Below are 27,562 nucleotides of genomic sequence, written 5' to 3'. Positions count from 1 at the left end.
ATGTTGTTTTTGATTGATGTTAAGTACAGTACTAATGTTTCTTTCGTATTATCAATTGTAGTTTGTTATTCTTTATATAGCAGTTTTGACCACTATAATTTGTAGTTTGTTATTCTTTATATATAGCAGTTTTGACCACTATAATTTGTAGGCCAAAAATGAAAGCCTTCCTTGTAGAATTTGTAAACTTTAATAAAAGCAATGTGTAAAGCCACTCACGAGCTTAGATTTGAGTACTTGCTCACCCGAATCAGAGCTATGAGCAAAAAGTTATGGCAATTTTCATGTCGTTGATAACTTTTTCGTTCATTAATAATACCAACTCGGATATGCTTTGTGCATGTTGATTGCTAAATTTGGTGACTTGATTCACGTTTGTAAGCAAGCTTTGGCAAATTTATCTTGCTTTTTCATGTCTCAACCTTTTTTGGCTCATAAATCTATTTTTAGACATCGCTTTCTCTTATCATACATCGTACTCTATTTTTAAGAAATACGTTGTGATTGACTTCTTCTTCTATTCTTGCTTGATGCATCTACTCTCTTCTACAATATCATTTGATCTATCATCAGATGAGGTTTTGTCAATCCATCTACTCATACGAATTCTATTATTTTATTCTGTGACATTATATTATTTGTCTTCTCATAGAACCTCATGGTGGCGAATTTGATTATTGTCAATGGTTTTCCTATTCATCAAAGATCGATTCCATCATTTCGAGGACAAGGATTTTTTGGCTAGAAAGTGAAGATGCTTCTGATACTTGAAGGCGATGATCTTGTAGGGATTGTCCTTGGCACAAAAAAGGCTCTGTCTCAACCTACTAATGCAAAAGGTGATGATCATGCTCCTATTATAGAAGGCCCTATATTCGATCAATGGAAGTTGGATCATTATGATTGGGTTCGGTGCAATAAAGCAGCTCGTTGTTATATTTTGTTTGCTCTACCTGATTCTTTGATGTTGGATATTTCTACTCTTCCCACTTCCCAAGCAATTTGGGAATGTCTTACAGGACATACTAATTAGAGTGGCTACATAACTACCATCTACTACCTATCAAGAAAATGGTCTATCTTGTTGATGACACCATGTGCGAAGTCATGGGAGTTGGAGATCTTTATCTTGGCACGTGTTCTTCAACTAGAATACTGAGAGGTGTTATGCATGTTCCCGATCTTCAACGTAACCTTCTTTCTGTTTTGCAAGGCTTGTTGATCTTGGCTTTTTTGTTGGATTTTATCATACTAAATGTTGAATTGAGAAGAATGGTCATACTATAGCAATTGCTTCTTGACACAGTAATTTATTTGAGTTATCCTTAAATGAGAATGTTGCAAATCTCTAGGAGACCTTGATTGTAAAATCTGGCATCATCAATTTGCTCATTCCAATATCTCTAAACTTCTCAAAATTCAACATCATGATTTGGAATGAGGTATGAATCTTAAGACTCATCCTCAAATGGAAATCTGTGAACATTGTGCTCTTGGAAAACATCATCGAAACCCCTTCCTTGTTTCCACAACCATTCAGTTATGTGATCTACTGCATCTTGTTCACACTGATATATATGGTCCATTTCCTCCTTCTAAGTCTCAGTACAGGTATTTTATCACATTCATTGATGACTTCTCAAGATATGCTATTGTTTATCTTCTACAGCATCAATCAGAGGATTTATATTGAGCTCCATACTAGTCAACATATCAAAAGAAATTGCGAAGTGATAATGGTGGAGAATACATTTCAAACTTGTTTTATGACCATTGTAAAGATCAAGGCATTCATCATGTTCCATATTCTCCTCAACAAAATGGAGTTACCGACGAATGCAAGAATCGAGCCATTCTTAATGACATACATTGCATGCTTATTCACTCTAGATTATCTAAAAGCTTTTGGGCTAAAGAGATTCTTGTAGTAGTTTATTTACAAAATCATATTCAAACAACTACACCTGCAGGTAAAATACCCATCACTATTTGGATAGGAGAAATTCTTTTTGTGTCACATTTTTTAATGTTTGGATGTATTGCCTATAGTCATGTCCCAAAAAAACAAGGCAAAAGCTTGACTCTCCTGGATTGAAGGCATATTCATTGGCTATTCAGAATCCTCTAAAGCGATACAAATTTTATGATCCTCATTCATAGAAGGTAATCATTAATCGTGATGCTACTTTTGATGAACAAACTATGGGAGGATCATGGTCTAGTAAAGATGCCAATGATACATCTTCATTACTTAGTGCTTTTCCTTTTATATATAATAATGAGACAAACCATGAAACACATGTTGATGCTACTTCTGCACAAAAATTTACAACCAATGATGAGCATACCCAAGTGGTGGCACCAAAGGATAATGATGACAATATTGATAGAGCTCCCCGTTGACAAAAATGAACGTGGCTCTTATATGATATATGATGAGGATTCTTTTGATCATACATTGAATGCTTGTAGTGATCCAATCACTTATGAAGAAGCAATCTCTACATAAGGATCAATGGAAAGAAGCAATGGATGCAGAATATGATTCTTTAATTTCAAAAGGTACGTGGGTTCTTACTGATCTACCTCCTAATCGTATACCTATCAAATGTTAATGGGTTTACAAGACAAAAACCCAGCCAGAAGGATCCTTTGACAAGTTTAAAGCACAACTGGTTGCCAAAGGTTATTCACAAATCCTAGGAGTTGATTATCAGGACACCTTTTCTCCAGTTGATTGCGCTATAAGTATTCGTGTTTTATTAGCATTTGCTACACAATGTGACTTGGAAATACATAAAATGGATGTCAAAATTGCCTTTCTTAATGGCAACCTCAAGGAGGAGATCTAAATGGAGCAACTAGAAGGGCTTGTTATTTCAGGAAAAGAGAAACTATATGGAGGAGATCTATATGGAGCAACTAGAAGGGCTTGTTATTTCAGGAAAAGAGAAACTTGTTTGTCGATTACATCGGGCTCTTTATGGTCTGAAACAGGCATCTCATTCTTGGTACATCAAGATAGATGAGTTTCTTACATCGCATGGCTTTACTAGTTATTTCTCGAATCCAAATTTATATCACTCGTTGTGATATCAAGTTTGTAATTCTTGCTCTCTATGTGGATGATACCATTCTTATTTCAAACAACCTAATTTTCTTAAAGAAAGTAAAGATACAGTTATCCTCTGCATTTGATATGGTGGATCTTGACGACATTCATTCATGTCTTGGTATTCAAGTTCAGCGGGATTGCAATAAAGGTATTTTGATGCTTTGGTAAGCCAGATTTATTGAAGACATGTTTGGTTTGGAGTCTACGCACTTTGCTAATACTCCTTGTATTGTGAGCTCAACAAAATATACTCTCACTATTGGAAGTGATGATCAGATGGCTACACATCAGCCTTATGCTAATCTTATTGGTTGCTTACAATTCATCGGGATCATCTTGATATCCTCTTTGTTGCAAATTTTCTTGGTCCCCTCAATGTTTGGCATCACCGTCCCTTTAAGCACTCGTCCTCACAAAAGCAGCAAAGCGAATGCTTAGATATTTGAAAGGTATAATAAACTTTGGTCTTCTCTATCATCAAAAAGAGATGACTTCATCCTCTACTTCCTTAGACCTCTTGGGTTATATAGATGCTGATTGGGCAACTTCTCATTCATCTATGCATTCTACAAGTGTTTCAACAATAGAATTTGAATATGTAGTTGCATCTTTAGCGGCCAGAGAACTTATTTGGGTTAGACAAATTCTTGGAGACATTGGTTTCCTCCACCTTCAAGTATAGCTTTAAGGTGTGACAATCAAAGTGCAATCAGTCTTGCTAATGATTATGTTCAACATAGTAAATCCAAACACATTGCAGCCCATTACCATCATGTGAGACATGAAGTGAAGAAAGGTACAATTATGATCGAGCATTGTCCCAGTCATCAACATCAGCAGATGATTGTTGATATTTTCACTAAATGCTTGAATGAGGCATGCTTCAACCTTTTGCATTCAAATCTTGGGATAGTATCAGCTTCTCTCCTTCAAAAATGATACTACTCCACATTTTCTACTCTTGTACAAAAGCCATTTAGTTTGTAGCAACCATATGCATAATGTATTCACAATTTGATGTACACATCATCATCACATCCTTTCACATTCTATATAGGGGCTCAGGTTTTTCCCTTGAGCTCCCCAAGGGTTTTTCATCTACAGCTAGAGACCTTTGTTTGAGTGGAGGTGTTGGAGCTCTATATATAGCTCCACCTAACTCAAATGGGTCTCACCTATATGTATGTAAACTTGTGATGAATACATTCACTCTTTGGGAGCGTACATCATGTAAACTTGTGATGAATACATTCACCTAACTCAAATGGGTCTCACCTATATGTATGTATGTAAACTTGTGATGAATACATTCACTCTTTGGGAGCGTATATCATGTCTCTCTATCTCTCTCTATTTCTATTTCTATCTCCTTGTTCTCAACACTTTGTCCCCCTTACAAAAGAAATCCATGTAGTAGGGCTATCAAAGCTTTTACAAAGCATAATGCATCAAAAAGTTGCTTTACAAACATATGGTTAGGAGCATATTTGATTTTTCAATAGGAAAACTACATGTATACAAAAATGTTGGTTTGTTTAGGGCCTCAAAAGTAATGGTAGAAGGTGAAATTATGAAAGTGACCCTACCCTTGTTCAAATTTGTAAGGAAAAAATGTTATATAATACTTCTACTGAAATTATTTTTGGGCAAAAATTCAAAATATTACACCTTATTCATTTCATTTCCCTCCACTCCTCCATTTCTTTCCCTATTTGTAGGGTATTTTTTTGCTCCATCTATGAACGTAAAAAAATAACTAGCCCCCCCTAGAGAGTTCCATAGCATAGGACCACAGATGTTGCTATGTGAACAAGATCAAGAGGTGCTAACTACTTTCTATCGATATACAAATGAATGCTCCTAGCCCTGTGTGCTGAGACAGATGCCTAAAAATAGTTTTGAACTCATTAAGATGGTTGGACATAGACATCCCTTCCTTCATCTTCAAATCAACCAACTGTTTTAGAAAATAAACCTGAGAAGCTGCACTCTGCTTCTCATGTAAAATAGAGAAACCGTCATATGAAAGAATAGGCCAGTAACCAAAATGTTTATTAGGAGTCTTCATTCCCTTTGCCTAATATGACCTAGATGGCAATGCCACAACTCAGTAGACGGTAGCTCTGCTATCGCAATGACATTCTATCTTACACTAGAAATATACATGGAGTACAAAGATCCATGTTTCGCGCCTTTCAAGATAACCGAAATTCCCTTCTTTATGATCCATGACTAGTGCTGTCTGGATAGCCCAAGTTGTCTAGCTGGCCAACAAAGATAAGACTCCTTTGCAAACTTTGGCACATGTCTAACATTCTGAAGCACAAATTCAGTCCCATTCAGAAATGCCAATGTTACCAATCCCAGCGATGTCAAGAGTATATACATCACCAAGCTTGACTATGCCCTTGCATCCATCACTATATGTAGAGAACCATTCTCTATGAGGCATAACATGAAAGCTCGCACCAAAATCTAGTATCCAATTCTATGCATAACTGGCATCATGAGTCAGAAGTGCTTCTAGATCAACATCAGGAGTGAAGATCAACACATCAAATGCATGATGTATGTCCTATAGATTGTCACCCTAAAATGTAGCATGTGACTCGACAACATTGATCTCTTTGACTTTGGCTTTTCCTTTTAAGTCTGCCGCTGTAGCCACATCAGACTTTGTGTCATCGGGTAGACCTCGTGTTTTGAGTGCGCTTAAATGCATATTAGTCCTTCTTAATGTGCCCTTTCTTATGCCAATAATGAGATTAAATGTCACTCATATGCCCATGAGATTTACTATGTGATTTGTCACAAAATCTATTGCGATCCTTAGATCTACCACAATCTTGATTATGGCCTCGTGACTTCTAAGTACATAGGATCAGCACCACCAAATTTTTTGACTCCAATGACTTTCTATGTATCTTTTCAATCAACAAACCGTTAACAATGTCACTGTACACAAGCATACCACCTGGTGTAGAATTGCTTATGCTTGTACAAAATGTATCCCATGAAGGAGGCAATGAGAATAACAAGAATATGGCCTGTACTTCGCACCAAAATCAAGCCCCTAAATTGTTAACTAGCTAAACAATCCATTTAACTCATTGAGATAAGCTGAAATGCTTACATCTTCCTTCATACATAGCTCGTAGAGCTTCTTCATTAAGTAAACTTTGTTACTACCAATCTTATTCTTATATTATATGTCACATAGCTTCTACCATACATTGCGTGCAGGAGTCCCACTAACTATGGTAAAGAACACAGACTCTGCGAGATGCAAATGAATTGTGGACTTAGCTTTCACATCAAGAAGTCTCCACTCCGCATCTATGTAAGCATCAACTTCTTCGCATTCAAACAGAGAAGCCAACTGCTTCTTTTGAATCCAAACATCTTTTATCTTCACCTTCCAGATAGAGAAGTTTGTGCCATCAAACTTACGTATGTTGTAGATGTCCTTCTTTGACAATGAAGAGAACACCATAATGATGCACAAGTGATCTAATGAGAAATTAATGGAGTTTGAGCTGTACAATGGCAAATCAACCACGAAGTTGAGCTACAAGGACTGTGCAATCATGCATCAATCGCTCTAGGAATCACACAAAATTCCAGGAGAATTTTGATAGCATAATGGCATAAAATTGAAAAATTGAAAACCAAGAAATCTGCTGAACGAATATAGCATAAATAGTATCCAAATAACACAAGAAGCTATCTACAAATAGACTATCAAAACTGACAATACATAGTTGATGTGTCGATAGAGGTGCTCGAGGGATCACTTGATCCACCTTCGCATTCCTATGCCACGCTCAGAGTATAGCAGCTTCATACAACCTTACATCGACGACCCTCAACAATGGTTGCATAGTCACACTGATCTCATAAAGACTTATCCCGAATCGAGGTACATGCAGGCTATCCACAATAACAAACGGAGACAATGCTGCATGTATACGAGATGGCCAAACCTAAAACTCGTGTCAGAACAAGCCATCAAGGCTGCCAGTAGGCAAAGAAGATCTCAATGTCCCAAGCATACTCCTGTCAATGCATAAACCACATGCATCGGTGTTTCCACTGCGCTAGGCATACATAGCCATCAATGCTCTAGGTATAAGCCGAGCTCAACTATAGAAGTCAATAAACATGGTGCAATAGAGATGTATGATCGGAAACCATATCCTGTAGCAAATTATAAAACTGAAAAACCGCTGCTCAAGGCATAAAATGATCCCAAATCAACACATAACAAGTGTTCATAAATCATAAACCAAATGCATCTTAATTTGCCACACTTCGATCAAGAGTGCATAGATGCATCACATCTGCAAAATCTATACAGAGTCGAAACCACTGCTCAAACATGCCTAAAGCCATGTATAGAGCATCAAATGTGTATATAATGGCAAAGATGCATTATCCCACAAAACATAACGTGTGTGGATACACCTGTGAAGACCTGTACTACGTGCACTTGTAAACCGGGAAAAGACCTGCATTAGAGCCTACAACCTGTACCTACAATCTAGATGTTGTAGGAATACACCTATACAAATTGTGTGTGTTGCCCACACACTCAAGAAAAGCTTCGAATAGCCATATGGTGCATCAACTCAAAGCCCACATTTGCATACATGCTCACTAGACACAATGTGTACCAAATTTTACAAGGCTATGACAAACTAGTAGATTGTAGTCTACTAGGATAGCATGTTGAAGACACTTCTCATTCTCCTTACACAAAAGGAGATTGGGCAAACCCTTTTGGTTGAGTAACCTAACCTTTTGGTCACTCAATCCTACCAAAGGGCTTTGTGAATGAAGCTCTTCACTTTGCATACCAGCCTCTGCACATTAGGCATTTTTCTCACTAGTTGGTTGCAGCAAGCTTGACAATTAACTAACAAAGATGTACTCTGTTCTCTTTGTGGAAAATCACTTAGCCCAAGACCTCTTAGATGAATGCTCTACAACATATGCCCTTTGTTTGTACCAAAGGGGGCTTCCTAACATCAGCTTTACACAAGGAGAATTAACCTCTACAAATTTCATAGCTGTGTTGTAGACCTGCAGGCTGAAAACTGAACGTAGCTCCTAAATGGTGAAGAATTTGAAGAAATTTTCTTTTGGAATGTTGTAGAGCAGATTGAAATCTAAGTTATGTGTGAACAAAATTCTAAAAATTCCCTTTTGTTTAAGAGAAAAAATTTCTACAAAATAGATCTATATTCTTGATAGTAGGTTCGCCCTCTTTGTGCCGCCAACACTCTACTCCATAGCCAAGCTCAGTTGTTGTAGAAGAGAAAAGCAAGAGAGATGGAGTATGAAAGAGAGGGAGAGAGAGAGACAAAATAAAAATGGTAGGGTAGAGTCAACCTCTCTGTACACATTGCTCTCTTGTTCATTGAATTTCTCACTCAGTGTCTATCTATACGTAGAGTTAGTATTATGTGCTAGCATGGGCCATGGCCATCGGACCACACGGGCTTTATGCCCAACCATCAAGAGGTGACTTTTCCATCCACCTTAACATTTTTAAAGGCCTCTAAGCTCAACTTGCATCAATCAAAGCACCAATGGATGAAGAAGACAACATTTCACTTCTTCTTAAAAGCTTGCCTGATAAGCATATTGTCATTGCAATGCTGAATATGCTATTACTAAATGTTAATGATGTGAAATCGTCCCAAATGGATAAGTATAGTAAATAGAAGGGTAAATTACTAGAATTTATTATTTCTTTTGATCATGCACATTATACAAAGACAAAGCACAGCTTTAAAGGAGGAAACAGATTCAAAGGAGTCAAGAAAGATTGCTTATTCTATGGCAAGGATAATCATCAAGAAGAGGATTGCTTCCATAGGAAGAAAGCATAGAAAGCTTACTTAGCAAGCATCAAAGAAGATGAACACTATCAAGAAGAAGACAATGATCTAAGGAGCTTGAGGAGAAATCCTTGACGAAGCTAACTTTGCTCTAGATGATTGGGAGTTTTAAAGTTGATATAACTAATAACTTCTCCTTTCATTTCTAAAACACCTAGCATCAAAAAATCTTGTAAAAGCACCTCTATCCTCCTTCATGAGATCTCTGACTTAATAAGATGGCTTGGTGTATGTGCCAATAGATGAACTCGGTCGAAGCCTTTTCGCCCCCCCTTTCGGAATCAACAGCTTGTAGGAAGTACGCATGAATGGATTAACGAGATTCCCACTGTCCCTATCTACTATCTAGCGAAACCACAGCCAAGGGAACGGGCTTGGAAAAATCAGCGGGGAAAGAAGACCCTGTTGAGCTAGTCCGACTTTGTGAAATGACTTGAGAGGTGTAGAATAAGTGGGAGCCTTTGGTGCAAGTGAAATACCACTACTTTTAACGTTATTTTACTTACTCCGTGAGGTGGAGGCGGGGCTTGGCCCCTGCTTCTGGTCTTAAGGTGCGCTCGCCCGTCGATTCAGGCGGAAGACATTGTCAGGTGGGGAGTTTGGCTGGGGTGGCACATCTGTTAAAAGATAACGCAGGTGTCCTAAGATGAGCTCAACGAGAACAGAAATCTCGTGTGGAACAAAAGGGTAAAAGCTCATTTGATTTTGATTTTTAGTACGAATACAAACTGTGAAAGCATGGCCTATCTATCCTTTAGTCTTTCTCGAAATTTGAAGCTAGAGGTGTCAGAAAAGTTACCACAGGGATAACTGGCTTGTGGCAGCCAAGCGTTCATGGCGATGTTGCTTTTTGATCCTTCGATGTCGGCTCTTCCTATCATTGCGAAGTAGAATTCGCCAAGTGTTGGATTGTTCACCCACCACCAATAGGGAACCTAAGTTGGGTTTAGACGGTCGTGAGATAGGTTAGTTTTACCCTACTAATTGAGCGGTGCCGCAATAGTAATTCAACTTAGTACGAGAGGAATCGTTGATTCACATAATTGGTCATTGCGCTTGGTTGAAAAGCCAGTGGCGCGAAGCTACCATGTGTACGATTATCCTCACACCCTGGTTCTGTGCCTCCCCCCCGGGCCCCCGCCTGCATAGCCGTGCCCTCACACCCCGGTGTGGTGCCCCCTCGAGCCCCCGTCACACAGAGCCGTGGCCTGACACCGCAGTGCCGTGCCCCCCCCCTCGTCGGCCCCCCCATGGAGCCATGCCCACCTGCTGCCCGCGGAGCTGTGGCCTTACAACCCTAGCCGTGCCCCCCCCGGCCCATGCCCCCCCCGTCACACCGGCCCCCGCTATCACAACCCCCGGGCCCGCCCCCCAGAGCCGTGCCCTCACGCCCCCCGCTCCCCTACGGAGCCGTGCCCGAACCCCCCCCGTGAGCGTGTCCTCACGCCCCTCGGCTCCCACCGAGCCGTGCCCTCACACCCCAACCCCCGTGCTACCACACCCGAATACCCCCCGGCCCCCACGGTGCCGTGCCCTCACACCCCAGTGTCGTGCCGCCCGAACACCTCGATTCCGCGCCACCGCGCCACACCCGGGACGCGACGCGATCAAGGTAAATGGCAGCATCACCCCCGTCGTGCGTAAGTGTGCGGCTTGTACCAACACAGAAGGTCATGAACTCGATGTGCCAAGACGAGAAACGAGGGATGGCCCACTCAACGGGATGATCTCCCGGCGGGACGGCTCGTCGCCCTCGACGACGGGGCCGTGCTTGGGGTGAGACGTTGGGACCACTTTGACCGTCGCCTCCACCTCCTCACCTCGTCTTGGTCTCGGAATGTTCCATGCAAGACGATGTGGACGGCGTTGGAAGTGTCGTGACCCCCGAGCTCCTCGGGCCCCATGGCCCCCCCGTCGTCACACACCCCCCGCACCCCCCCGCGCAGTGCCGTCACGGCCTGAAGCACCCCCCCTTGGGATTTCTATCTGAAGGGGTGTGGTGCTCTCGAGGTGTGCTAGCCCGTGCGCCGAAAATTTTGCCTCTATATGGGTGGTGGTGCTCGCTTGAGACGGGAACGGGGCGGACCGCGGAGCGAGGGAAGGGTGAGGTGAGGCATTTGGTCTCCGCACCCCCCTCGAAGATGCGGGGCATTTCTCCCCCCTTCGGCGAGTGTCTACCCACCCTCCGTCGAATGGCTTGGCTTGCCTTTAGCCGCATGGGACTCACGGGACTCGGCGTGCCAGGGTGACCGTCAGTGCCTACACTAGTACGCAATGAGAGGCGGAGAGTCGTGTCTCGGGCCGGTGCCCCGCTGCCAGTAAGTTCCCGTTTCGAGACGCGACGCGATCAAGGTAAATGGCGGCATCGCCTGTCGTGCGTAAGTGTGCGGCTTGTACCAATACAGAAGGTCATGAACTCGGTGTGCCAAGACGAGAAACAAGCGATGGCCGACTCAACGGGATGATCTCCCGGCGGGCGGCTCGTCGCCCTCGATGGGGCCGTGCTCGTGGTGGTGAGACATTGGGACCACTTCGACCGTCGCCTCCGCCCCCTCACCTCATCTCGGTCTCGGAATGTTCCATGCAAGACGATGTGGACGGCGTTGGAAGCATCATGACCCTCGAGCTCGTCGGGCCGGTGGCGTCATGCTCGCGAGAAGAAGGAGCTGCTCCCCATGCCCTGACCCACCTCTCTCCCCCCGTTCGTTTTTACATCGACAAAAGGGGTCGCGTCAACGTCGTGCTTCTGTGTGGCATCTTGCTTTGTGCCATTTTGTCGAGCGTTGGTGGCCTGGGTGCCTCCGTGTGGCATCCCGTGCCTCTTCACGAGCCGTTGCGTCACGCGCGTCCCCGCACGTTGGCCCGCAACCGATGCTCGATTGTCTTGCATGTGCGTGCCGTTGCCCGTAACCGGTGTGTCCCTCCTCCCCGGTCCCTTTTCGTTCGGGTGCCTAAGAAGGAGCGCTTTGCCCCGTGGCCATGCGTTGAGTGTGCGGAGTCGGAGCACACGGCCTTCGTGCCCTTGTGTTACCGAGGATAGCTACCTAGTTGATCCTCCCAATAGTCATATGCTTGTCTCAAATATTAAGCCATGCATGTATAAGTATAAACTCTCTTGTACTGTGAAACTGCGAATGGCTCATTAAATCAATTATAGATGGTACCTTGCTACTCGGATAACCGTAGTAGTTCTAGAGCTAATACGTGCACCAACTCCCGACTTCTAAAAAGGGATGCATTTATTAGATAAAAGGCGGATGCGGGCTTGCCCGGTAATGTGGTGAATCATGATAACTTCCCGAATCGCACGGCCTCGGCGCTGGCGATGCTTCATTCAAATTTCTGCCCTATCAACTTTCGATGGTAGGATAGAGGCCTACCATGGTGGTGATGGGTGACGGAGAATTAGGGTTCCATTCCGGAGAGGGAGCCTGAGAAATGGCTACCACATCCAAGGAAGGCAGGCAGCAGGTGCACAAATTACCCAATCCTGACATGGGGAGGTAGTGACAATAAATAACAATACTGGGCCTTTTTAAGTCTGGTAATTGGAATGAGTACAATCTAAATCCCTTAACGAGGATACATTGGAGGGCAAGTCTGGTGCCAGTAGCCACGGTAATTCCAGCTCCAATAGCGTATATTAATGTTGTTGCAGTTAAAAAGCTCGTACTTGGATCTCGGGGTGGGGTGAGAGGTCCGCCCCTTCACTGGTCACTCTGCCCTTTCTGTCGCGGACGCGCTCCTAGCCTTTGCTAGCTGGGATGCAGATTCGACGATGTTACTTTGAAAAAATTAGAGTGCTCAAAGCAAGCCTATGCTCTGAATACATTAGCATGGAATAACGTGATAGGACTCTCGTCCTATTGTGTTGGTCTTCGGGACAATCGGAGTATGAAAGCAAAACTTCAATCTATCGAGGAGAATAATTCATGGCAGTTGTTTCCACGACCTCTTGATCAGAAGGTGATTGGTCTCTTAAGTGACTTTCCAAGGTCAAGTTTCATTTAGATGGTTTTCATGACAAACATAAAGCTCATCTCGTTTGCAAAAGGATATGCTCAAAAGGAAGGCAAGGATTTTCATGAAAATTTTGCTCCTATAGCTTGACATTCTACTATTTGAGTGGTTCTTGCTATAGTAGCTCAATATGCCTGGCTTGTTTTTCAAATGGATGTTAAGTCAGATTTTCTCAATGGAGATTTAGAAGAGCAAGTTTATGTGGAGTACTAGTCGGAAGGATTTGTCATCGAAGGTTTTGAACACTTTGTATATCTTCTTAAGAGGGCTCTCTATGATAGGCACCTTGAGCTTGGTATCAGAAGATTGATGGATGTCTTCATTCATTGAAGTTTACAGAAGATTGATGGATGTCTTCATTCATTGAAGTTTACACAACCTTTTGTAGATTCAAAGCTTTATGTTCTCCTAGTAGAGGATGATGTTATATGCATTTTGATACTTTATATGGATGATCTCATCATTACAGGCTCTTCATCAAATCTTATCACATGGGCCAAATTTCAACTTATGACAAATTTTACCATGATAGATCTTGGACTACCGCACTATTTTCTAAGTATGGAAGTTTAGCAATTTCCTTTTGAAATCTTTATTTCCCAAAGAAAATATACAATGAAGATATTACATAAGTTTGGCATGACACAATGTGCTCGTATTTCTTGTCCAATGGATCCAAGTGCCAAGTTATCAAAGGATGATGATTCTCTTGAGGTGGATTCTACAGAGTATCGAGACAACAATTTATTTGTTATTTTCCTTAATTGGTCAACACACATCCTGATATTTGTTATGCTTTAATTCCACTCACTCAGTTCTCTTTATAACCATGTAACTCTCATAAGCAAGCTGCATTAAGGTTTCTTCATGGCACTCTTGATTATGGAGTCAATTATGTGGATGGAGATACTTTGGTCGGCTTTATTGGGCAGGTTGCGTTGTTACACAACGTTCTACATCAAGCTATTAGTTTATGATTGGATTAGAACTTATTTCATAGAAATCTCAAAAGCAACAGGTTAGATCCTATTCATAGAAGCAAAATATAGGTCTTATCTTGATGCAACTTCCAAATATTTATGGCTACAACAACAGATTCTTCACCATATAAAGTATACCCCGACTTCTTCAATAGTAATTTTCTCAAATTCTCAGAGTGCTATAGCACTGCCACAAAATTTGGTGGTTTGAGACAAAACCAAGTATATTGACATACATTTTCATTTTGTATGTGATTAGATTCCTATAGGTAGAGTTTAGTTCCTTTATTGCTATACAAAAGACAATATTTCAGATCTTTTCAAAAAGTCTCTACCTTAACATACTCTTGATTATCTTTTACGATATTAGACCCTTCATATGGAGCTAAAGAGGAGGTGTTGGAAAGTCATCTCCATATGGCTCTATAGGTTAGCTACACAATATATATACTATATATTTTTTGCATATGTTATATTATTTAAATATCAACCTTAGTATCTATGCAAACTCACATTAATAATTCTAGATAGCATTTTTGGCATAATTGACTTCTACATGTAGCAACTATATAAAGAGCATCAAGGACAAACATGAAGGCACAAGCAACAATGTAATATATACAATTTTTGGTGACTAATAATACAAGTGTGTTTCATAAATGTAGTTGGAGTAGCTTGTTGATAATGAGGCAGACCTTGTAGACAACTAAAAATCAGCTTTTAGGAGGGCTAAAATGAGAAAGCACCCGAAAATGCAAAACTATGTTGCAAAAATGCAAAGTTGCATTTTTGGTCATAGAAGCCTGTAAAAAGATGAAGTAGAGGGAGAGGAGGGTGAAAAGAAGAAAACACCAATATTTTGCTTATGTAGACCCCACCAGAGCATAATATTGCGCTTTAACCTGCAAAAATGCAAGGCTGCATTTTTTACCTCTGAAAAATGCAAAAAACACCAAAGTTGCATTTTTGAGTTGGTGAACTCTCAATTGTCTTCCTTTGATACCATGTGAGAATGTGAAAGAGAGATGTGAAACATACATGTGTAATTATTCACCAAAAAAGTGTATATTATACTATGGCTTACATACCTGTATTGGATATCTAGATGCTCTATATATACCTGCTACATGTAGAAGTCGGACATGCCAAAAATGCTATTTGGAATTATTAATGTGAGTTAACTTTACATAAATAAAAAGGTTCATATTTAAATAATATAAAATATACAAAAAATATATAATATTTATTAAAATATATGTTATGTAGCCAACCTGTACAACCATATGAACATGAGTTTCCGACATGTATATGTATGTATATCTATGTGTGTGTGTGTGTGTGTGTGTGTGTATTCACGTATATATGTATATGTATATGCATATGTATATGTATGCATAAATGTGTATATATGTACATAAAATGTACATAAATATGTATATGTATATGTATGTATGTATATGTATATGTATATTTATGTACATAAAATGTACATAAATATGTATATGTATATGTATATTTATGTACATAAAATGTACATAAATATGTATATGTATATGTATGCATAAATGTGTATATATGTACATAAATATGTATATGTATATGTATGTATGTATATGTATGTATGCATGTATATATGTATATCTATATATATGTATGTATATATATATGTATGTATATGTATGTGTATCTACATATGTACATGTATGTATATATATGTATGTATGTATGTATGTATGTATGTACATGTATATATTTATGTATGTATGTATGTATGTATGTATGCTTATATGTATGTATATGTGTGTGTGTGTGTGTGTGTGTGTATGTATGTTTATATGTATGTATGTATGTATGTATGTATATATAGGTATATATATGTATGTATGTATATGTATATGTCTACGTATATGTATATATATATGAATATGAGAGAGAGAGAGAGAGAGAGAGAGAGAGAGAGATTTAAAAAGTGTTTTCTTCTTTATAAAAAATTACAACTCTGGCCTAGGGACCTTATATCCTCCCCAACTTGAAGAATTCGAGTTGTCCTCACCTCGACATGAGATCTGGGTAATCTCTAATCAAGTCAACTTCCTTTTTCCACGTAGCATCTTCCTCAGGGTAACCGAGCCATTTGACTAGGTATTCATTCATTGTTCTATTTCAAAGCACCCTTGCCCGAGTTTGAAGGACAGCCTCAGGCTGGAAGTTTAAGGTCCCATCCTTGGATACCAAAAGTTGGGTATCATCAAAGATGTGGGTGGGATCTGGTACATACCTCTTGAGAAGGTTTACATGAAATACATTGTGGACCTTAGTTCGTAAGCTTGATCTGACCTTCTTGGTGATTGCATATGGCCCACTATAGCATGGTGTTAGCTTCTTGAATTTCCCAAAAGTCAAGGAACTTTTCTTTGGTTTGATTCGAAGGAAAACCATATCTCCTTGTTCAAATGTCCTTTGGATGTGCTTGAGGTCGGCATAGTTCTTTTGACGATCCTGATCCACCTTGATGTCTTGCCGTATAAGGTCTACCTGTTGTTGCATCTTCTCTAACATTTCTTTTTATGCTTAGACTCTAATCATAGGATTAGTCCACCTAAGAGGCATGAGGCACTCTTGCCCATACATAGCCTTGAAGGGTGTTATATCAATACTTCTATGATAGGAAGAATTATAGGCAAATTCCACCAAGTATAAGTATCTTACCCATTTACTTGGTTCGCGCATGCAATAAGACCTAAGCATGTCTTCGATTACTTGGTTGACCCTTTCTGTTTGGCCATCTGTCTGAGGGTAATAAGCTATGCTAAGGGATAACTTTGTCCCCAAAGCTTCAAAAAGAGTCTTCCAAAACTTGCTTGTGAATTTTGAGTCTCTATCCAAAACCATGCGCCTTGGTAGCCCATGGTAAACAAATATGCCCTTCATGAATACCATGGCTACTTCTTTCGCACTATACTCCATTCGTATGGGTAACAAGTGGGCCATCTTTGTGAGCATGTCAACTACGACAAAGATAGTATCGTACCCTTGACTTTTTGGTAAACCTGTGACAAAATCCATTGAGATACATTCCAAATTCATTTGTGGGATGTCAAGAGGGCGCAGCTTCCTAGGATAATGAACTCACTCAGCATTGACCTTTTGAGACCAAGCATCTTGTCACATAGGTTAAGATATCACGCTTCATCCCGTGCCAAAAGAATCCTTGATGGGGCGGACAGAGTTGTAGGTTTTTATGTAATCTAGATATTCTGCTATGGGTATATCATGAGCTTCTGACATAATTTTTGTTTTTAAGGATCTATCATTTGGGATGCATAGGCGATCCTTGAAATAGGCAACCCCATCAATAAGGTGGTAATCTCTTACAGATTTCTCTTGCTCAGGAGTCTTATCTTCCAGAGATAAGATTTGGAGCACCTTCTGGAGTTGAGGGTCCATTCCCATTGCCTCTTTCACCTCCTCAATGCGAGAAGTGCGTAACATTGAGATTGCTGCAAGGTTACACTTTCTACTCAAGGCATCAGCTACTACATTTTGTTTACCTGCATGGTACTCGATTTTGAAATTATCCTCTTGTATAAGCTCCATCCACCTTCTTTGTCACATATTAAGATCTCTGGCTTGGTGTATATCCACTTGAGGCTCTCTCTTATCATCTGTACGAAGTGTGAATTCATTCCCAAGGAGATAATGACGCCACATTTTGAAGGCATGTACAACTACAAGTAGTTCTAAGTTTTTCTCATTATCCCAAAGCTTTCTTGATTCAAAAGCCATGGGTCTTCCTTCTTGCTCCAAGACTCTACTGATAGCTATAATACTTGCGTCGGTTTGGTCATAATGAAGGTCTTGGAGAAATCCGGCAAACTTAGAACTAGAGCAAAAGTTAAAGCCATTTTTAGCTTGGCAAAACTCTATTTTGCCTCCTTTGTCCACACAAAGTTCATGTTCTTCAGTAAGAAAGTCATCGGGCTAGCTATGGCCGCATAGTCTTTTATGAACATGCAATACCATCCTGAAAGTCCAAGAAACCCACGAATCTCTCATGCATTCTTTGGTTGAGGCCACTCAGAGACTGCTTTGATCTTGGAGGGGTCAGTGGTGGAAACCCCATCCTTGGACACTATGAACCCAAGATACTCCACTTTATCGGTGAAGAAGACACACTTGCTTCTTTTTGCATACAAGTGATGTACCCAGAGCAGTTGTAAAACACATCATACATGCTGCTCGTGTTCTTCTTCATTCTTTGAATACACCAAGATGTCATCAAAGAATACGAGTACAAACCTATCCAGTTGGCTTCGGAACACATCTGCAGTTGAATGTAGCTGGAACATTTGTGAGCCCAAAGGGTATGATGGTGAACTCATAGTGCCCATATCGGGTATTAAAGCCTGTTTTTGCAATGTGCTCCTCCTTGATTCTAATTTGGGACTTCAGGTCAATCTTTGTGTATACCTTTGACCCGTGGAGTCTATAAAGCAATTCGTCTATCCTTGGGATAGGATACTTGTTCTTGATTGTTGTTTGATTTAACCCACAATAGTAAACACACAAACGTAGTGTTCCGTCCTTCTTCTTATTGAATAAGATTGGAGCACTCCAAGGAGATACACTGGTGGGGCAGATGAAGCCTTGATCTATGAGTTGAGTAAGTTGCTCCTTCAAATCAATTTCTTCTAGAATAGACATTTTATAGGGCCTCCTTGCTATTGGTTGTGCTCCAGGGACAAGCTCAATTGCATGGTCTACCTCTCTCTTGGGTGGGAGCTCGGTGAGTTCTTCAAGGAATACATCTTTAAATTCCTCAAGCCAACTAGGTCCTTGTTCTTCTGCTTTTGACTTTGATGGATTAAGCTTTAGAGAAAAAACCATTTCCTTCTTCCTAATGGCTTTGGCAAGTTTAGTGAAGCTTACAAGTTAAAGAGTGGGTTCACCCCTTTCCCCACTTATGGTAACTTGATTTCCTAGCTTATTTGTAAATGTAAGCAATTGTTCACACTGAAGGATAACATTATGTTTTACTAGCCAATCCATCCCATGCCATCATACACACCTAAGGGTAGGATCCTAAATTTAGCACAAGTCTCCTCTTTTCCTAGGGCAAACTTTGGTTCTCCTACTGAAGTTGTTGTCTTAGCTATTTTCCCAGTATAGCTAATTCCACTGCTAGATGCGGTGCATGAACTTCAGGCAAGCTGAGAGTGTGAATGCATCTAGGGGATATAAAAGAATGGGTACTATTAGAATCTTTTAAAAGGGTGAACTTCTTACCCTCATATTCTGTTGGGGTCTAAAGGACAGAAAATTGCCGATTCTCCCCTTGGTGCTCAATAGCCACATGGATGCGACCCATCAGTACTCCTTCCTCTTCGGCATACATTTGGTTCACCCTCTATCTTGGGACATTTGGAGGGTTCCCTCTGGGTTTTCCCTTCGAGCTTGGGGAATTTTTGCGTTTGGCTTGACGATGCATGGAGGTGGCTTGTTGGCTACCCCTTGAAAGTTTCCTTGGTTGAAAGCACCTTGGGGGTTATTTTGAGGTCTAGGATTCGGGAGCTAGTTGAATCAGACAGTCCTTGTTGGCCGAAAGGGTTCAAAAATTGCTTGGCTACGTTGACGAGTAGAGGGTAGCTTGGCTGCGTTGAAGAGTAGAGGGTAGCTTCTCCACCTATGCCCTGGCTCCATGCAGTTAAGGCAAAGGTTTTCTTTTAAATGCCTTATGTTGCAGGAGGGGTGGAAGCTCATTCTTGGAGGATGATTCAACTTGAGGTGCCTTCCTCTTTAATACCTTCCTCCTAGGATTAAGGCTATTACCGACTTGGTTAATAACCTTCTTGGAGGATGATTCAACTTGAGGTGCCTTCCTCTTTAATACCTTCCTCCTAGGATTAAGGCTATTACCGACTTGGTTAATAACCTTCTTCCTTGTTTGATTGATCTCCGAATGTCTAGCATCCAATACGTCTGTAAAAGTTGTGAGACGTAGAGACTGAAGCCTTTCCTTGAGAGGTGAGTTAAGGGACACAAACCGTGCCATCTTGGCTTCTTGGGTCATGGCGTATTTTAGAAACTTAAGGAATTCTTGATAGAATGCTTCCAAAGTCTTGCCCTCTTGTTGACAATCAAGAAAATCATTTAGCCTCTCAATCTGGTGGGTTCTATTCTGATAGTTTGCCTTGAGAGCATCTCGAAGATATTCCCAAGTGACTTCAGCTTTATTGATACCGTTCTCAAGGCAATGGTTTCTCCACTATAACTTGGCCCATAACTTGGCCGACTCTTCAAGCTTGAAACACCCCATAATAGCTTTATTTTCTTCAGTGGACTGGGCGAGATCAAAGTAATCTTCCATCTTTTCAACCCATTCCTCCAGTTTTTGGCCAACCTCTGTCCCTTCACCATTGAAGTGACCAGGTTGGGACTTTCGAAGCATGGCTTCAATGTCCCTAGCCACTAGATCGGTAGGGATCATTTGCCCATTGGCGTTGGCATTGCTTGCTACTTGTCGGGCCATTCTTATATCTTCCCCGACGTACTTGTGGGTATCTTCGGTGACCCAGAGCCCGAGCACCGTATGGTCAGCACCCTCTAGGATCCTTCGCAGGTCACCTAGCGCTTCACTCATAGGCTGCTTCCTTGGTCCCTCATCCACTATACCGGAAGCTCACCATTTCAATCAAACCAAGGCTGGTCAAGACCTCGACGGACCTTGCTACGCAAGACGTCCTCCATTGACTCTCCGTCTCAGCAGTTGCAACTTTAACAGATAGATCTCCACGACCTCATTCACAAGACGATCAAAATGCTACCCCAGCATTCTTGACATAAAACAGTCATTTACAAACAGGTCACAAATACAGTTTCTATAATGAACTCTCGTCTTTTCACATTATCCCTCTCATCAGTCCACATTACTTATTTCACATTCCATTCATATGTGTACTCATTCTCATCCAATCACATCATTTTTCATCTCATCACATCAAATTCATTCACATCACATATCATTTATTCACATCCCAATTCACATGTCATCATATCTCATCCATTCACTCATATCGACGTCACATCATATTTCACATACACATTCGCATTCATTATTCCACATACACATCCACATTCGTACATCCACATCCATACATCCGCATTCATACATACACATCCATATCCACATCCATACATCCACATCCACATTCATACATCAACATCCACATCCACATCCACATCCATACATCCATTTCCACATCCACATCCACATCCCCATTCACATTCATACATCCACATCCACATTCACATTCATACATCCACATCCACATCTACATTCATACATCCACACATCTATTTCCACATCCACATTCATACATCCACATCCACATCCACATCCACATTAATCTACATCATTCATACATCAAACCACATCATCCATCTACATCAATCCACATCATTCACACATCAAACCACATCATCTATACATCCATCCACATTAATCTACATCATTCACACATCAAACCACATCATCCATTCATCCCAATTCACATGTCGTCATTCATTCACATCCCTTATTATTCATTCATATCACGATTCACAAGAGATCACATCCATTTATCCATTTACATTTATCTGATTCCTATCACATCTATTTATAGAATGTAAGACAATTCTAATTTTTGATATAAAGATTCTTTACGCATCTAATTAGACATAAAGACAACTTTAGTAGGAATAACACTTTTATAAAAATCCTTTTATACATCTATTTATGCATAAATTCAATTTTAAGGAAAATAACACTTTCAAATTAAAATAAACCTTTTATGCATTTTACTATGCATAAATTCCATTTTAATGAGAATAACACTTTCAAAATAAAAATAAATCTTTTATGCATCTATCTATGCATAAATTCAATTTCAATGAAAATAATACTTTCGAAATAAAAATAAATCTTTTATGCATCTTTCTATGCATAAAATCAAAATTGATAAGAATAACTCTTTTGGATTAAAAGTAAAATTCTTTATGCATAAAATCAAAATTGACAAAAATAACTCTTTTAAATTAAGAATAAAATTCTTTATGCATCTTTCTATATGCATAAAATCAAAATTGATGAAAATAACTCTTTTGAATTAAAAATAAAATTCTTTATGCATCTTTCTATGCCTAAAATCAAAATTGATAAGAATAACTCTTTTGGAATTTAAAAAAAATTCTTTATGCATCTATTTATGCATAAAATCAAAATTGATAAGAATAACTCTTTTGGATTAAAAGTAAAATTCTATATGCATATATTTATGCATAAAATCAAAATTGATGCAAATAACTCTTTTGGATTAAAAGTAAAATTCTTTATGCATCTTTCTATGCATAAAATCAAAATTGATGAAAATAACTCTTCTGAATTAAAAATAAAATTCTTTATGCATCTTTCTATGCATAAAATCAAAATTGATAAGAATAACTCTTTTGGAATAAAAATAAAATTCTTTATGCATCTATTTATGCATAAAATCAAAATTGATGAAAATAACTCTTTTGAATTAAAAATAAAATTCTTTATGCATGCATAGAATTTAATTCTAAAGAAAGTAACACTTTTTTAATAAAATATTTTTAGTATGCATTTTTCTATACCTAGGATGAAAAATAACACTTTAAGAATACATATACGATGGGAATTACTCTTTTTGAATTTAAAAAAAAAGTAAAACTTATTTTACACAATTTTAGAAAATTTTGCCATAACCTCCTTTGTATGGCTGACCATTTTTTAATTTTTAACTCTCTAAAATTAATTAGAATTTCACTAAGAGTATTTAAATCATTCTAATGTAAACATTTTCTACTTATTTAAGAGAAACATTATGAAAAACTTGATTTTATCCAATAATCATTCATCTAGGATAAAGAATGGTTGGATTTACTAAAGAAGAGAGGGGAATGCCTTTTTTCAATGAGGCATAACATCATAATCATTTTAGAGAAGACAAAAATCATAAAAACCATAAAATGAAATAGAAAAGAGAAGAATCTCCAACTTACAAGGAGAAGTTGAGAGCTTTCCTTTGGCTTGATGGTTTAAGGGATCTACTCTTGTTTGAAACAAGAGTGACCACCAATCTTTAGAAGAGGAAAAGGTCAAAAACTAATGAATTATGAGTAAATTCACAGTATTTGGCTCTTGGGAGAAGCAGGGTAACAGTGCAAAAAACACTATTAAGCTTCAACAAAGGGGGAGGCTTCTATTTATAGGAAAAAGTGAGCCTCTAACCAAGCAAACTGATTCTAGAATTTTCCAGATCAGTATGGTCAATTTTTGACCATTTTTAGGTCAGTTTAGCTCACTTTTTGGATCTAGTTGAAACAGGAGAGAGGAGAGATAAAAATATCTCATTATTTGGGAGTTTAAAACTCTCCCACACAAGTGAAATAGGTGCCTCCTTCATGAGGGGAATTCCCCCATACTGAGGTGTCAAAAATGCATCATTTCTTCTAAATATCTCTCTTTTTTAACTATTAACCTTGTCCTTAGTCAACTCTTCATCTTATGTGAGTATTTAATTATTTTTGAGGGATTTTTCTTTTTTTCTTCCATTTATCTCCTCCCTACATTTGGATGAATCTTATTGGTCCATAGGAACCTTAATTTAAATTTTCGAAAAAATCTTGACCCCTAGCCTCTTGTACAGATTATACTTGATTTCTAATGCACCTTCTGAAAATCTTTTTGAACTTCTGTTTCAGGGGAACTTATTTAAATACAAAGAGATATTTTTCTATCCAAAAATATTCAAAATCTGAATAATCTCTCTCTAGAATATTTTCTCTCTCTAGGCCAAAATAGTAGGTAGAAACAAGATCCTTTATATTTCTGAAGAGGGATTTGACTACAGCGGAAGATACTGGACATCCTGAGAGGCTGGGAGGAATCTTACACATATTCTCGAATCTCCACCATTGTCTGTATGTAGACATTTAAGTTTCTTTGCTATTTGTGTTTCCACAAAGGGCAACCATTTTGTGAACACTTGAAAGGCATCACTTTTCCTAGCCATGGGAAAAACCCACACCTTACGCGTTGCATTATCTATGAAGGTAATGAAAAATAATGCACCACCCATAGAACGAGTGGGCATGGGACCACATACATCGCTATGAACAAGCTCTAAAGAGTCAAGTTTCTTGTGGTTTAGTTGCCTCTTATGTTTGGTTTGGACATGTTTTACCATAAACACAATGTTCACACATATCAAAACTAGAAAAATTGAAAGACGGCACATAACCCAGTACATAACCCAAACGCGAGAGTGTTTCCATTCCTTTTTGACCCATGTGTGCATGCCACAAAGCAACATTTGGCGGTTTGATTACGACCACAACATGATCCTTAATGGAAGTTACATGGATGGGATACAAGGTACCACACTTAGGACCTCTCGCTATGATAAGTGAACCACATTGGATCTTCCAAGACCCATCTCCAAAGATGACCTTGTGTCCACTATCATCAAGTTGATCGGCCGAGATCAAACTTTTTGTCAACTTAGGCACATGGCGCACATTCTTGAGCATAAAGGACGTGACATTTGGAAATTCAAGCTTAATACTCCCCGCACCTTCAATGTCGCAAGCATAACCATTTCCAAGGTGCACGCATCCACACTTTCCACTCTCACAGGGAGAGAACCATTCACGATGCGGTGTCACATGGAAAGAAGCACCCGAATCCAAGATCCAATCTTGATTCAACACATAGTCCGATGCAACTAAAAGACTAGCGGGAAGCTTTGACATAGAGATAATGTCACCCTCATCACGAGTGACCACATTCACCTCTTCAATCTTGACACTAGAGGACGGTTTCTTGTCATCACTTATGGGTGTCTTGCCCTTAGCATTCTTTTGCTCCTTTTTCCACACACGGCATTGTTTTCTAACATGCCCTTTCTTACCACAATGATAGCACTCCACATTTTTACGTGAACGGGATTTGCTACGAGAATTACCACATTCTTGAGACTTCCCCCTCGACCTTGCCCTACCACGTTGGACATTGAGGGTGGTGCCACCACTAGCATGTTCCATGCTCTTGCGGTTGGTTTCCTCAGACAACAAACTACCACCACGCTGTCAAACTTTAATGTACCTTCCGGTGCCGAGTTACTGATGGAAATCCCGAATGTGTCCCAAGAGGGAGGTAAAGAATACAAGAGGAATATAGCCCTCACCAAACAATAACTTTTGGGACAATAATTGCGAATAGATTTGGTTGAACTCATTCAAATGACTAATAATTGAAGCATTCTCGCTACTACAACTCCAAGGAATACCGACGCTACTATTACCGATGATTTCATACGGCATCGGTATGTGCGTCGGTATGTGCGTCAAAAAACGCATACCGACGCTGATACCAACACTTATACCGATGCAAATACCGACGGTAATATAGACGCAAATACCGATGATATTACCAACGCTCTTCTGGGGAGGAAAAGAAAATTTTTGGCCACGCACATCCTCATTCTTGAGAACGCGCGCAAATAAGTCGAAACAGCAGGGAAGTCAAAACAGCAGGTCGGTGCCCTGCTCTCCTTCCCTTCACTCTCTCACATGAGCACCCCCTCTCTCTCTCTCTCTCTCTCTCTCTCTCTCTCTCTCTCTTTCTCTTCTCTCTCCTTGCTTTCTCTCTCCCTCTTCTTTCTCTCTTCGTTCTCTCTCTCTTTCTCTTATTTGTCTCTTCCTTCTCCTCTCTCTCTCTCTCTCTCTCCCTCTCTCTCTCTCCACTCTCCACACATTTAGGGTTTAAGATTAGGGTTTTTTAATTAGGTTTAAAATTAGGGTTTTTAAAATTAAACTTAGGATTATGTTAAATTAAAATTTTCATAAATCAAATTTAGGGTTTTCTTTTGAAACATTTAGTTTATTATTTTGAATTGAATAATTTAAGATTATGTTGTCTTAATTTTAAATTTTTAATACAATTAATTAAATTTATATGATCATACATGCACATTCACATACACATACACACATGCACATACACATACACACATTCACATGCACATAAACATATACTCACATACTCACATACTCATTCACATGCACACATACATGTGGACATATATGTACCCACATTCACTCACATACACATTCACATATACATGGACACATACACATGTACTCACATACTCACATACTCATTCACATATTCACATCCATATACCCATTCACATATACATGCACACATACTCATTCACATGCACACATACATGTGGACATATATGTACCCACATTCACTCACATACACATTCACATATACATGGATACATACACATTCACATACACATGTACACATGCACATACATACATAGATACATACTTACATACATAAAATATATACATAGATACATACCTACATTCATAAAATGCATACTTACATAGATACATACATAGATACGTACATACATAAATACATATATAAATACATACTTACATAGATACATACATACATACGTACATAAATACATACATACATGGATACCTACATCTACATACATACATACATACATATGTATATACATAGATACATACATACATGTATACGTGCATGTCTACATACATACATACATACCTATGGCTCAAAAATTAAAATACATACATACATACGTAAAATGTGTAAACTTACATACACACATACATACATACCTAAAATACGTTAACACATACACATACATACTTATATGCATACGTATGTATGTACGTATCATTAGAGAGAGAGCAAGAGTGAGCGAGAGAGAGACAGAAATGGTTTTTGTTATATGGCACCTTAAAACCCTGTGGGTGCCCGAAGTGGGTGGCTTCTTGTTTTTATTTTAAATCACGTGCCTTAAAACCAATGTGGGTGCCTCGGAGGGGTGGTAGGTTTTTTTTTTTAAGTCTTCCCAAAGGAAACTCTGCCCGTTTTTTTTGACAAGTGAAGAGACCTAGAAATTATAGAAGAGAGGTAAAGAGAGAGAGATATGGAGGGAGAGTTGTCCAAACGCATATCAGATGGCATCTTTGGATCCTGAAGAAAGCATGGCGTGTCCTTGCACTCAATGAAAGTATCAGATCTTTCGTAAACAACGGATTTGTACTGCACACGTTCAAGAATATGGACTGTTTGCATTGGATCAACTACAAAACCTACGCTTCTAGTCACATGGTTTGGCCAGCCGATCCACATGACATTGCGCCGTCCACATCTCGTGGACAGAAGAGGACAGCTAGGGATGCGATGACAAAGATGGAGATAAATGGAGAAAGACAAGCATGGCAGAGAATGAACACATGGGAGAAATGTTGGATGCATTTTTTACAACATGGATGAGGCCCACAATGGTGGACACAATGACGTGGATTCCGTGTATACGACAGAATTTCCACGATCAGAAGCCGACAAAGAAGAGCAGACCATGCAAAAACTACCTCCTTTGCCACTCTACAATGGCGCAAAGATCTCTGTTCTACGTGCATCGCCCGCG

The 27,562-nt window shown here is 39.6% G+C and overlaps 2 pseudogenes; both read left to right on the top strand.

The window, feature by feature from the left end:
* Positions 1-9,396: 9,396 nt before the first annotated feature.
* On the top strand, positions 9,397-10,180 carry LOC147621646 (25S ribosomal RNA; annotated as a pseudogene; the record flags this gene model as incomplete).
* A 1,879-nt stretch (positions 10,181-12,059) lies between these two features.
* Positions 12,060-12,983, top strand: LOC147621645 (18S ribosomal RNA; annotated as a pseudogene; the record flags this gene model as incomplete).
* Between the last annotated feature and the right edge of the window lie 14,579 nt (positions 12,984-27,562).

The sequence above is a fragment of the Cibotium barometz genome, chromosome 30 (assembly GCF_041138505.1).
Source record: "Cibotium barometz isolate CiBa-2024 chromosome 30, ASM4113850v1, whole genome shotgun sequence".
NCBI classification, from domain to species: domain Eukaryota; kingdom Viridiplantae; phylum Streptophyta; class Polypodiopsida; order Cyatheales; family Cibotiaceae; genus Cibotium; species Cibotium barometz.
The sequence above is the reverse complement of the archived record's forward strand: the minus strand, read 5'-3'. Positions and strand labels throughout refer to the sequence as shown.